We start from the raw sequence: 12849 nt of genomic DNA, 5'->3' as shown, positions 1-12849 counted from the left end.
CAGAAAGCATATGTGCGCAAAGAAAAGAGACGGGAACAAACCTGGAAGAAAGAAAGAAGACGACGAGCTCCGAAGCAAGGAGAACGAAACGGCGGCACAGAGGAAACCCCGGAAAGACGCACGGAAAGATTCGGGGAAGAAGAACAAAGAGAAAGAAGAAGCGGTGCTCGAAAAAGAGATGGCAAAAACTTAGAAAAACAGGAAGGAACAGAATAAACGAAGAAAAAGGAAGGGAGCAAATAAATAATGCCTTCACAGAGCCCGAACGGAAATCGAGGAGAAACGGTAAAATGCAATAAATGCAGGAACGGCCATTTTTGAATTTTGAAAAAACAACTATGCCCGAGCTCGACCTCCCAAAAAGGACGAACTCGGGCAGGGGCACTGTTCATACCCTGACCGAGCTCCTCCAACTCGGCAAAATCCATGAAAGGTCCGACCTCGTCCCAAGGCCCACGCCTGAGGTCGGACCTCGGACAAATAAAGCTAAGAAGGCCCATCAAAAGGAACGAAGCCCAAAACCTAAAGGCCGAAAAGGCCTAGGAAAGGCGGTTCCACAAAGATAGAGGTAAAACTCCCAAAAGATAAGATAAGATAAGAATATCTTATCCAGGGAAGATCACAACCAACTACTATAAATACACTGGAGCACCCAGGTATGACATACATTCCACATTCTACACATATCTGCTTGGACCCATGCTAACTTAAGCATCGGAGTGTCATTGCAGGTACAACCACCAACCGCCAACACATCAAGCTCGGGTCCCTGACCCCACCTCGGGCATCTCCAGACGACCAGCTACACGTTTCAGGTAACCCCCGGAACACTTACCAACAATTAATGATTTGATTGAACATTTCAAGTATGTTGCCTTTTCTGTTGAGAAAGGTTTAATGTTTGAATCATATCTTTTCTTGTTAGGCAAGTCATTAATTTTTAAAATCAAATCTTTTTAAAATTGTTTTCAAATCATATCTTTTCAATCACATCTTTTTAAAACCAATCATATCTTCTTAACCACATCTTTTTTTCAAAATAGTTTTCAATCAAATCTTTTTGATTTCTAATTTCAAAATCTTTTTTCAAAAATCACTTTACTTCTTTCCCACTTTTATTTTCGAACATCAAGTAATGTTTTTCAAAATGTTTTCAAAATCTTTTACTTAATTTTCGAAAATTACTTCCCTTCTTCTCACATCCTTCTATTTATGGACTAACACTATTCCTTAATGCAAAATTCGAACTCCATCTTCTTTAATAAGGCATTCTTGTTGAAGCTGACCCTGAACCTGAAAGGACCTTGAAGCGAAAGCTAAGAGAAGCTAAAGCACAACTCTCTGTAGAGGACCTAACAGAACTCTTCAAAGAGGAAGAACCCATGGTAGCCGAAAACAACAACAATGCCAACAATGCAAGGAAGGTGCTGGGTGACTTTACTGCACCTACTCCCGACTTCTATGGGAGAAGCATCTCTATCCCTGCCATTGGAGCAAACAACTTTGAGCTTAAGCCTCAATTAATTTCTCTAATGCAACAGAATTGCAAGTTCCATGGACTTCCATTAGAAGATCCTCATCAGTTTTTAGCTAAATTCTTGCAAATCTGTGACACAGTCAAGACTAATGGGGTTGACCCTGAGGTCTATAGACTAATGCTCTTCCCTTTTGCTGTAAGAGACAGAGCTAGAATATGGTTGGACTCTCAACCTAAAGAAAGCCTGGACTCTTGGGAAAAGCTAGTCAATGCCTTCTTGGCAAAGTTCTTTCCACCTCAAAAATTGAGTAAGCTTAGAGTGGAAGTCCAAACCTTCAGACAGAAGGATGGAGAATCCCTCTATGAAGCCTGGGAAAGATACAAACAATTAATCAGAAAATGTCCTTCTGACATGCTTTCTGAATCGAGCATCATAGGTATTTTCTATGATGGTCTCTCTGATAGAAAATAGTTCAGAGAGACCTCAACAAGGTTTCAACAACAACAATGGTGGAAGAAACAGGTTTAGCAATAGCAAACCTTTTCCATCATCTTCTCAGCAACAGACAGAGAATTCTAAGCAGAACCCCTCTGACTTAGCAACCATGGTCTCTGATCGAATCAAAACCACTCAAAGTTTCATGACTGAAACAAGGTCTTCCATTAGGAATTTGGAAGCACAAGTGGGACAGCTGAGTAAGAAAATTACTGAACTCCCTCCAAGTACTCTTCCAAGCAATACATAAGAAAATCCAAAAGGAGAGTGCAAGGCCATAAACATGGCCGAATCTGGAGAGGAAAGAGAGGAAGTGGACGCCACTGAGGAAGACCTCAATGGGCGTGCACCAACCTCCTCTGAGTTCCCCAATGAGGAACCATGGAAATCTGAGGCTCAAAATGAGACCATAGAGATTCCATTGGACTTACTTCTGCCTTTCATGAGCTCTGATGAGTATTCTTCCTCTGAAGAGGATGAGTATGTCACTGAAGAGCAAGTTGCTAAATACCTTGGAGCAATCATGAAGCTAAATGACAAGTTATTTGGAAATGAGACTTGAGAAGATGAACCTCCTTTGCTCACCAAAGAACTGGATGACTTGTCTAGGCAGAAATTACCTCAAAAGAGACAAGATCCTGGGAAGTTTTCCATACCTTGTACCATAGGCACCATGACCTTCAAGAAGGCCCTGTGTGACTTAGGGTCAAGTGTGAACCTCATGCCTCTCTCTGTAATAGAGAAGTTGGGGATCTTTGAGGTACAAGCTGCAAGAATCTCATTAGAGATGGCAGACAATTCTAGAAAACAAGCTCATGGACTTGTAGAGAATGTTTTGGTAAAAGTTGAAGACCATTACATCCCTACTGATTTCATAGTCCTAGAGACTGGGAAGTGCATGGATGAATCCATCATCCTTGGCAGACCCTTCCTAGCCACAGCAAAGGCTGTGATTGATGTTGATAGAGGTGAACTGATCATTCAAGTGAATGAAAAATCCTTGGTGTTTAAGGCTCAAGGATATCCCTCTGTCACCATGGAGAAGAAGCATGAAAAGCTTCTCTCAAATCAGAGACAAACAGAGCCCCCACAGTCAAACTCTAAGTTTGGTGTTGGGAGGCCACAACCAAACTCTAAGTTTGGTGTTGAACCCCCACATTCAAACTCTAAGTTTGGTGTTGGGAGGTTCCCACATTGCTCTGAGTATCTGTGAGGCTCCTTGAGAGCCCTCTGTCAAGCTACTGACATTAAAGAAGCGCTTGTTGGGAGGCAACCCAATGATTATATTTTATCTATTTTTCCTTGTTATTTTATGTTTTTTGTAGGTTGATGATCATAAGAAGTCACAAAATCAATTGAAAAAGTAAAAACAGAATGAAAAAGAAGAAGAAAAACAGCACACCTTGGAGGAAGAACTCACTGGCGTTTAAACGCCAGTGAGGCTAGCAGCTGGGCGTTTAACGCCAGAAAGGGGCACCAGACTGGCGTTAAACGCCAGGAAAGGGCAAGAACCTGGCGTTAAACGCCAGAAATGGGCACCAGCTCGGCGTTTAACGCCAGAATTGGCTCAAAACGTGATTTTGAAAGCCATTTGGTGCAGGGATGACTTTTCCTTGACACCTCAGGATCTGTGGACCCCACAGGATCCCCACCAACCCCACCACCCATCTTTCTCTTCACCACTCACATCCATCCTTCATAAAACCTCACCTACCTCACCATTCAAATTCAAACCACTTTTCCTCCCAAACCCATCCATACATGGCCGAACACAAAGCCATTCCCTTCTTCCTCATTTCTTCTTCTTCTACTCTCTTCTTTCTTCTTTTGCTCGAGGACGAGCAAACCTTTTAAGTTTGGTGTGGTAAAAGCATTGCTTTTCCATAACCATTTATGGCATCCAAGGCCGGAGAAACCTCTAGAAAGAGGAAAGGGAAGGCAAAAGCTTTCACCTTCGAGTCATGGGAGATGGAGAGATCCATCTCAAGGGTGCATCAAGACCACTTCTATGAAGTTGTGGCCATGAAGAAGGGTCAACTTTGATCAAAGGTTGGACCAAGTCCTCATAGACATTTGTGAAGAGGGCATTCAAAGAAAGAGAGATTCAAGAGGGAAGCCGGTTCAACTGAGAAGGCATGACCTCAAGCCCATTACTAAGAAAAGGATGGAGCAAACAAGAGACCCCTCTCATCATGAGAGAGGAGCAACAAAGACAAGGAAGAGACATTGAGGAGCTCAAGCACTCCATAGGATCTTCAAGAGGAAGAACAAGCCGCCATCACTAAGGTGGACCCGTTCTTTAATTTCCTTGCTCTCCTGTTTTCGAAATTTTCATGCTTATGTTTATCCATGTTTGTGTCTTATGATCACTAGTATCTTAGTGTCTATGCCTTAAAGCTATGAATGTCCTATGAATCCATCACCTTTCTTAAAAGAAAACTGTTTTTATTACAAAAGAACAAGAAGTACAGGATTTCGAATTCATCTTTAAAACTAGCTTAATTAGTTTGATGTGGTGACAATACTTTTTGTTTTCTGAATGTATGCTTGAACAGTGCATATGTCTTTTGAATTTGTTGTTCATGAATGTTAAAATTGTTGGCTCTTGAAAGAATGATGAAAAAGGAGACATGTTACTGAGGATCTGAAAAATCATAAAAATGATTCTTGAAGCAAGAAAAAGCAGTGAATACAAAAAAAAAAAGAAAAGAAAAAAACGAAAAAAAAAAAGAGAAAGAGAAAAAGAAAGAAAAAGAAAGAAATAAAGTTGTGATCCAAGGCAAAAAGAGTGTGCTTAAGAACCCTGGACACCTCTAATTGGGGACTCTAGCAAAGCTGAGTCACAATCTGAGAAGGTTCACCCAATTATGTGTCTGTGGCATGTATGTATCCGTTGGTAATACTGGAAGACAGAGTGCTTTGGGCCACGGCCAAGACTCAATGAGTAGCTGTGTTCAAGAATCATCATACTTAACTAGGAGAATCAATAACACTATCTGGATTCTGAGTTCCTAAAGAAGCCAATCATTCTGAACCTCAGAGGATAAAGTGAGATGCCAAAACTGTTTGGAGGCAAAAAGCTACTAGTCCCGCTCATCTAATTTGGAGCTAAGTTTCATTGATAATTTGGAGTCTATAGTATATTCTCTTCTTTTTATCTTATTTGATTTTCAGTTGCTTGGGGACAAGCAACAATTTAAGTTTGGTGTTGTGATGAGCGGATAATTTATACGCTTTTTGGCATTGTTTTTAGTATGTTTTTAGTAGTTTGAGTTGAGTTTTTAGTATATTTTTATTAGTTTTTAGTTAAAATTCACTTTTCTGGACTTTACTATGAGTTTGTGTGTTTTTCTGTGATTTCAGGTATTTTCTGGCTGAAATTGAGGGATCTGAGCAAAAATCTGATTCAGAGACTGAAAAGGACTGCAGATGCTGTTGGATTCTGACCTCCCTGCACTCGAAGTGTATTTTCTGGAGCTACAGAAGCCCAATGGGTGCGCTCTCAACGGCATTAGAAAGTAGACATCCTGGGATTTCCAGCAATATATGATAGTCCATACTTTGCCCAAGATTTGATGGCCCAAACCGGCGTTCAAAGTCACCTACAGAAATTCCAGCGTTAAAACGCTGGAACTGGCACCTAAATGGGAGTTAAACGCCCAAACTGGCATAAAAACTGGCGTTTAACTCCAAGAAGAGTCTCTACACGAAAATGCTTCAATGCTCAGCCCAAGCACACACCAAGTGGGCCCGGAAGTGGATTTTTATGTCATTTACTCATCTCTGTACACCCTAGGCTACTAGTTCTCTATATATAGGACCTTTTACCATTGTATTTTTCATCTTCGGACATCTAGTTCTTAGATCATTGGGAGGCTGGCCTCACGGCCATGCCTAGACCTTGTTCTTATGTATTTTCAACGGTGGAGTTTCTACACACCACAGATTAAGGTGTGGAGCTCTGCTGTACCTCGAGTATTAATGCAATTACTATTGTTCTTCTATTCAATTCCGCTTGTTCTTTGCACAAGATATCACTTGTTCTTCAACTTGATGAATGTGATGATCTGTGACACTCATCATCATTCTCACTCATGAACAAAGTGACTGACAACCACTCTTGTTCTACAAGCATACGAGGCTTAGTGAATATCTCTTGGATTCTTTAACCGGAATCTTCGTGGTATAGGCGAGAACTGATGGCGGCATTCAAGAGAATCCGGAAGGTCTAACCTTGTCTGTGGTATTCTGAGTAGGATTCAATGATTGAATGACTGTGACGTGCTTCAAACTCCTGAAGGCGGGGCGTTAGTGACAGACGCAAAAGAATCACTGGATTCTATTCCGGCCTGATTGAGAACCGACAGATGGATAGCCGTGCCGTGACAGGGTACGTTGAACATTTCCAATGAGAGGATGGGAGGTAGCCACTGACAACGGTGAAACCCTTGCATAAGCTTGCCATGGAAAGGAGTAGGAAGGATTGGATGAAGACAGTAGGAAAGCAGAGAGACGGAAGGGAAGGCATCTTCATACGCTTATCTGAAGCTCTCACCAATGATATACATAAGTATCTCTATCTTTATCTTTATGCTTTATTCGTTTATCACTATACCCATTTGAGTCTGCCTGACTGAGATTTACAAAGTGACCATAGCTTGCTTCATACCAACAATCTCCGTGGGATCGACCCTTACTCGCGTAAGGTATTACTTGGACGACCCAGTGCACTTGCTGGTTAGTTGTGCGAAGTTGTAGTGATCACAATTTCACGCACCAAGTCCTCTACAAAAGAAGAAGCTATGGCAGTAGTTACTGATCCTAATCCTCAAGAACAGATTGTTGAGCTTAATCAGCTATTACACCTGATGACAAAATAGTTAGCAGAATTTAAAGAAATGCTCCAAGAAACTAAAATTGCTAACAAGAACATAGAATCACAGTTGAATCAGACAAAACAGCAGTTATCTAAACAGATAACAGAAGAATGCTAAGCAGTTCAACTGAAGAGTGGGAAGATATTGAATAACACTGCTCAAAGTGGCAAAAAGCCAAGAAAGGAACAACTGACAGAGGATAACCAAACTACTGTCCAAAATTCCTCTGAGGACAGTAAGAGCCCAGAGAGGAATACTCCTGGCGTTCAAATGCCAGAAAGGGGGGAAAAGTTGGCGTTAAACGCCCATTCCATGCCCAGTTCTGGCGTTCAAACGCCAGAAATGAGGGAAAAGTTGGCGTTAAACGCCCATTCCTAACCCAATCCTGGCATTCAAACGCCAATGAGGAATCAGACACCTGAGAGTGCTGATAGTAACCCCTCTAAAAAGGCTTCTCCAACAACCTCTGTAGGGAATAAACCTGCAGCAACTAAGGTTGAAGAATATAAAGCCAAGATGCCTTATCCTCAGAAACTCTGCCAAGCAGAACAGGATAAACAATTTGCCCACTTTGCAGACTATCTAAAGGCTCTTGAAATAAAGATTCCGTTTGCAGAGGCATTTGAGCAAATACCTTCTTATGCTAAGTTCATGAAAGAGATCTTAAGTTATAAGAAGGATTGGACAGAGACTGAAAAAGTGTTTCTCACTGAAGAATGCAGTGCAGTCATTCTGAAAAGCTTACCAGAAAAGCTTCAAGATCCAGGAAGCTTTATGATACCATGCACATTAGAAGGTGCTTGCACCAAGACAGCCCTATGTGACCTTGGAGCAAGTATCAATCTAATACCTGCATCCACTATCAGAAAGCTTGGGTTGACTGAAGAAGTCAAACCAACCCGGATATGTCTCCAACTTGCTGATGGCTCCATTAAATATCCATCAGGCATAATTGAGGACATGATTGTCAAGGTTGGGCTATTCGCCTTTCCAACTGACTTTGTAGTGCTGGAAATGGAGGAGCACAAGAGTGCAACTCTCATCCTAGGAAGACCCTTCCTAGGAACTGGACGAACTCTTATTGATGTACAAAAAGGGGAAGTAACCCTGAGAGTCAATGAGGATGAGTTCAAGTTGAATGCTGTCAAAGCTATGCAGCATCCAGACACATCAAATGACTGCATGAGTGCTAATATTATTGACTCTTTGGTGGAAGAGATCAACATGACTGAAAGTCTAGAATCAGAGCTAGAGGACACTTTTCCATTGATCATAAGCTCTGCTTTAAATTCACAGGAAGAGGAAGCACTAATTCAAGTGCTAAGGACACACAAGACAGCTCTTGGATGGTCCATAAGTGATCTTAAGGGTATTAGCCCGGCAAGATGCATGCACAAGATCCTATTGGAGGATAATGCCAAACCAGTGGTTCAACCACAAAGGCGGCTAAATCCAGCCATGAAGGAGGTGGTGTAGAAAGAGGTCACTAAATTACTAGAGGCTGGGATTATTTATCCTATTTCTGATAGCCCCTGGGTGAGCCCTATCCAAGTTGTCCCCAAGAAGGGAGGCATGACAGTGGTTCATAATGAAAAGAATGAACTGGTTCCTACAAGAATAGTTACAGGGTGGCGTATGTGTATTGACTACAGAAGGCTCAATACAGCCACCAGAAAGGATCATTTTCCTTTACCATTCATAGACCAAATGCTAGAAAGACTAGCTGGTCATGATTATTACTGCTTTTTAGATGGCTATTCAGGTTACAACCAAATTGCAGTAGATCCTCAGGACCAAGAGAAAACAACATTCACTTGCCCTTCTGGCGTGTTTGCCTACAGAAGAATGCCTTTTGGTCTGTGTAATGTACCTGCAACTTTTCAGAGATGCATGCTATCCATCTTCTCTGATATGGTGGAAAAGTTCCTGGAAGTCTTCATGGATGACTTCTCAGTATATGGAGACTCATTCAGCTCCTGTCTTAACCATCTAGCACTTGTCCTGAAAAGGTGCCAAGAGACTAACCTGGTCTTAAACTGGGAGAAATGTCACTTTATGGTGACTGAAGGAATTGTCCTTGGGCATAAAATTTCAAGCAAGGGAATAGAGGTGGATAAAGCAAAGGTAGAGGTAATTGAAAAATTACCACCACCTGCCAATGTTAAGGCAATCAGAAGCTTTCTGGGGCATGCAGGATTCTACAGAAGGTTTATAAAGGATTTTTCAAAAATTACAAAACCTCTAAGCAACCTGCTAGCTGCTGACACACCATTTGTGTTTGACACATAGTGTCTGCAGGCGTTTGAGACCCTAAAAGCCAAGCTGGTCACAGCACCAGTCATCTCTGCACCAGACTGGACATTGCCATTCGAACTAATGTGTGATGCCAGTGACCATGCCATTGGTGCAATGTTGGGACAGAGGCATAACAAGCTTCTGCACGTCATTTATTATGCCAGCCGTGTTCTAAATGACGCACAGAAGAATTACACAACCACAGAAAAAGAGTTACTTGCAGTGGTCTATGCCATTGACAAGTTTAGATCCTATTTAGTAGGATCAAAAGTGATTGTGTACACTGACCATGCTGCTCTTAAGTACTTACTCACAAAGCAGGATTCAAAACCCAGGCTCATAAGATGGGTGTTGCTTCTGCAAGAGTTTGATATAGAAATAAGAGACAAAAAAGGGACAGAGAACCAGGTAGCTGATCACTTGTCCCGGATAGAACCAGTAGTTGGGGCGTCCCTCCCCTCTACTAAGATCTCTGAGACCTTTCCAGATGAGCAACTCTTTGCCATTCAGAAAGAACCATGGTTTGCAGATATTGCAAACTATAAAGCTGTGAGGTTCATACCCCAGGAGTACAGCAGGGTGCAAAGAAAAAAAATTAATTTTAGATGCCAAGTACTACGTATGGGATGAGCCATATCTCTTTAAGAGATGTGCAGACGGAATGATCCGCAGATGTGTACCTAGAGAGGAAGCACAAAGGATCCTATGGCATTGCCATGGATCACAGTATGGGGGACATTTCGAAAGTGAGCGAACAGCCACTAAAGTCATCCAATGCGGCTTCTACTGGCCTACTCTCTATAGGGATGCCCGAGAGTTTGTGCGTAACTGTGACAGTTGCCAAAGAGCTGGTAACTTGCCTCATGGTTATGCCATGCCTCAACAAGGGATCTTAGAGATTGAATTGTTTGATGTATGGGGTATTGACTTCATGGGTCCGTTCCCACCATCATACTCAAACACTTATATTCTGGTGGCAGTAGACTATGTATCTCAATGGGTAGAAGCAATTGCCACACCCAATAATGATACTAAGACCGTGCTGAAATTCCTCCAAAAACACATATTCAGCAGATTTGGTGTTCCCAGAGTACTAATCAGTGATGGGGGCACTCATTTCTGCAACAAACAGTTGTACTCTGCTATGGTCCGATATGGAATTAGCCACAAAGTAGCAACTCCGTATCATCCACAGATAAATGGGCAAGCTGAAGTCTCTAACAGAGAGCTAAAAAGAATCCTAGAACGGACTGTAATTGCCTGTAGAAAGGATTGGGCAAAGAGCTTGGATGATGCTCTGTGGGCATACAGAACAGCATTCAAGACTCCTATAGGAACCTCTCCATACCAACTTGTGTATGGCAAGGCCTGTCATCTGCCCGTGGAACTGGAACATAAAGCCTACTGGGCAACCAGATTCCTAAACCTGGATGCTAAGTTAGCTGGTGAAAAAAGATTACTCCAGCTAAATGAGCTAGATGAATTTAGACTCAGTGCCTTTGAAAATGCAAAAATTTATAAGGAAAAGGCAAAGAAGTTGTATGACAAGAAGTTGTCATCCAGAGTCTTTGAACCAGGACAAAAAGTTCTGCTCTTCAACTCCAGGCTCAGACTATTCCCAGGAAAACTTAAGTCCCGGTGGAGGGGTCCGTATGTGATTACAGGAGTGTAACCCTATGGATATGTGGAGCTTTAGGATATTGATTCTGATAAAAAATTCATTGTTAATGGACAGAGGATCAAACATTATCTTGAAAGCAATTTTGAGCAAGAATGCTCAAAACTAAGACTTGAATGAATCTCAATAAAGGTCCAGCTAAAGACAATAAAGAAGCGCTTGCTGGGAGGCAACCCAGTCATTAGAGGTTATCTGTTTTATTTAATAAAAGTTTGATACATATTCTCAAGGGGTGATCATCAAATTGGAGGAATTCACAGAGTTACAGAAGGATTCAATGCAAAAAGCAGAGAAAAGGAGCTTGTTGGCAAAAAAATGCCAGTAAGGGGTACTCTGGGCGTTAAACACCAAAATGGATACCATTTTGGGCGTTTAACGCCAGTAAAGGTACCATTTTGGGTGTTAAACGCCAGAATGGATACCATTCTGGGCGTTTAACGCCAGATAGGTGGGGGACAGAGATTTTGCTTTCCACTTCAAATTTTTTCAAACTTTCTTGTTTTGATCCATAATTTTCTGCATAAACACATTTCAAACTTTCATCATTCACCTTCAATTTTCAGAAAAAATTAAAATCATTCTTCAAATCTCTTTCAAATCCTTTCCAAATCTTCTTCAAAAACTCAAATATCTTCTCAAATTCTTTCCATATCTTCTCAAATCTCCCTCAAAATTTTCGAAATCTCTCCCCCTCCCTTATAAATATACGTTCGGCCATCCCCCTTTCCCACCATTCGAATTTGCTCTCCTCCTCTCTCTCTCCTCTTTCCTTTCTTTTGCTTGAGGACAAGCAAACCTCTAAGTTTGGTGTGTTTTTCCGCGATCACTAAGCTAAGGCTCATCAAGATCATGGCTCCCAAAGGAAAGCAAACTTCTCCCAAAGGAAAACAAACCAATTCAAGAGGCAAGAAAGAGAATGCTCCAAAGGATCTTTGGAGTCAAGAGAGGTTCTTAACCAAAGAACATGCAGACCATTACTACAAAATAATGGGTCTAAGGTCAGTGATCCCGGAAGTTAAATTTGATCTGAAAGAAGACGAGTATCCGGAGATCCAAGAGCAAATTCGAAACAGAGGATGGGAAGTTCTAACCAACCCTGAGACAAAGGTTGGAAGAAACATGGTTCAGGAATTCTACTAAAATCTATGGCTGACAGATAAGCACAGAATGACTGGAACTGCTTTTCATACCTATAGAACCATGGTCAGAGGGAGAATTATTTACTTCCATCTGGACAAAATAAGAGAGGTCTTCAAATTGCCTCAACTACAAGATGATCCTGAATCCTTTAATAGGAGAATGGTGAGAGTAGATAAAGGGTTGGATCAAGTTCTAGAGGACATATGCCTTCCTGGAACTAAGTGGATGACCAATTCAAAAGGTGTCCCAAACCAACTCAAGAGGGGGGATCTCAAACCAATTGCAAGAGGCTGGTTAGACTTCATTGGGCGTTCTATTTTGCCCACTAGTAACCGTTCTGAGGTCACTATCAAGAGAGCAGTGATGATTCATTGCATTATGATAGGAAAAGAAGTGGAGATTCATCATCTGATTGCTTGTGAGATTTACACAATTGCAAACAAGAACTCCACTGAAGCCAAACTGGCTTACCCAAGCTTAATCTCTTTGCTATGTAAAGATGCTGGGGTGAGGATGTGAGTAGATGAATTCATTCTAATTGAACACCCAATCACTAAGAAGTCAATGAAAGGACAAATGCAAGATAACTCTATCAAAAGGAGGGCGCAGGAGTTCCTCTCTGAACTTCCTGAAATTGACTACTGGACCCGCCTAGAAGCATCTGTTGCCAAGCTGCAAGAAGCTATGGAACAAATTAAGGAAGAACAGCAGAATCAAAACTGCATGCTCTGCAAATTGCTGAAGGAACAAGAGAAGCAGGGGCGTGAGCTACAGGAGCTGAAGCGCCAGAAGCTCTCCCTTGAAGGATCAAACACCCCACAAGTTGAGGGAGCATCCACTTCTCAAAATCAAGGTTGTTGAGTCCTAACTCTGTGATAACCTCTAT

The 12849-nt window shown here is 41.7% G+C and overlaps 1 non-coding gene across 1 annotated transcript; it reads right to left on the bottom strand.

The window, feature by feature from the left end:
* Window positions 1-1787: 1787 nt before the first annotated feature.
* LOC130964982 (small nucleolar RNA R71) lies at window positions 1788-1895 on the bottom strand. The gene has a single exon (XR_009081043.1). It is a non-coding gene; the product is annotated as a small nucleolar RNA R71 (small nucleolar RNA).
* Between the last annotated feature and the right edge of the window lie 10954 nt (window positions 1896-12849).

This window comes from Arachis stenosperma, chromosome 2 (genome assembly GCF_014773155.1).
Source record: "Arachis stenosperma cultivar V10309 chromosome 2, arast.V10309.gnm1.PFL2, whole genome shotgun sequence".
Classification (NCBI taxonomy): Eukaryota; Viridiplantae; Streptophyta; class Magnoliopsida; order Fabales; family Fabaceae; genus Arachis; species Arachis stenosperma.
Note: the sequence above shows the minus strand (reverse complement) of the source record. Positions and strands in the feature narration are given on the sequence as shown.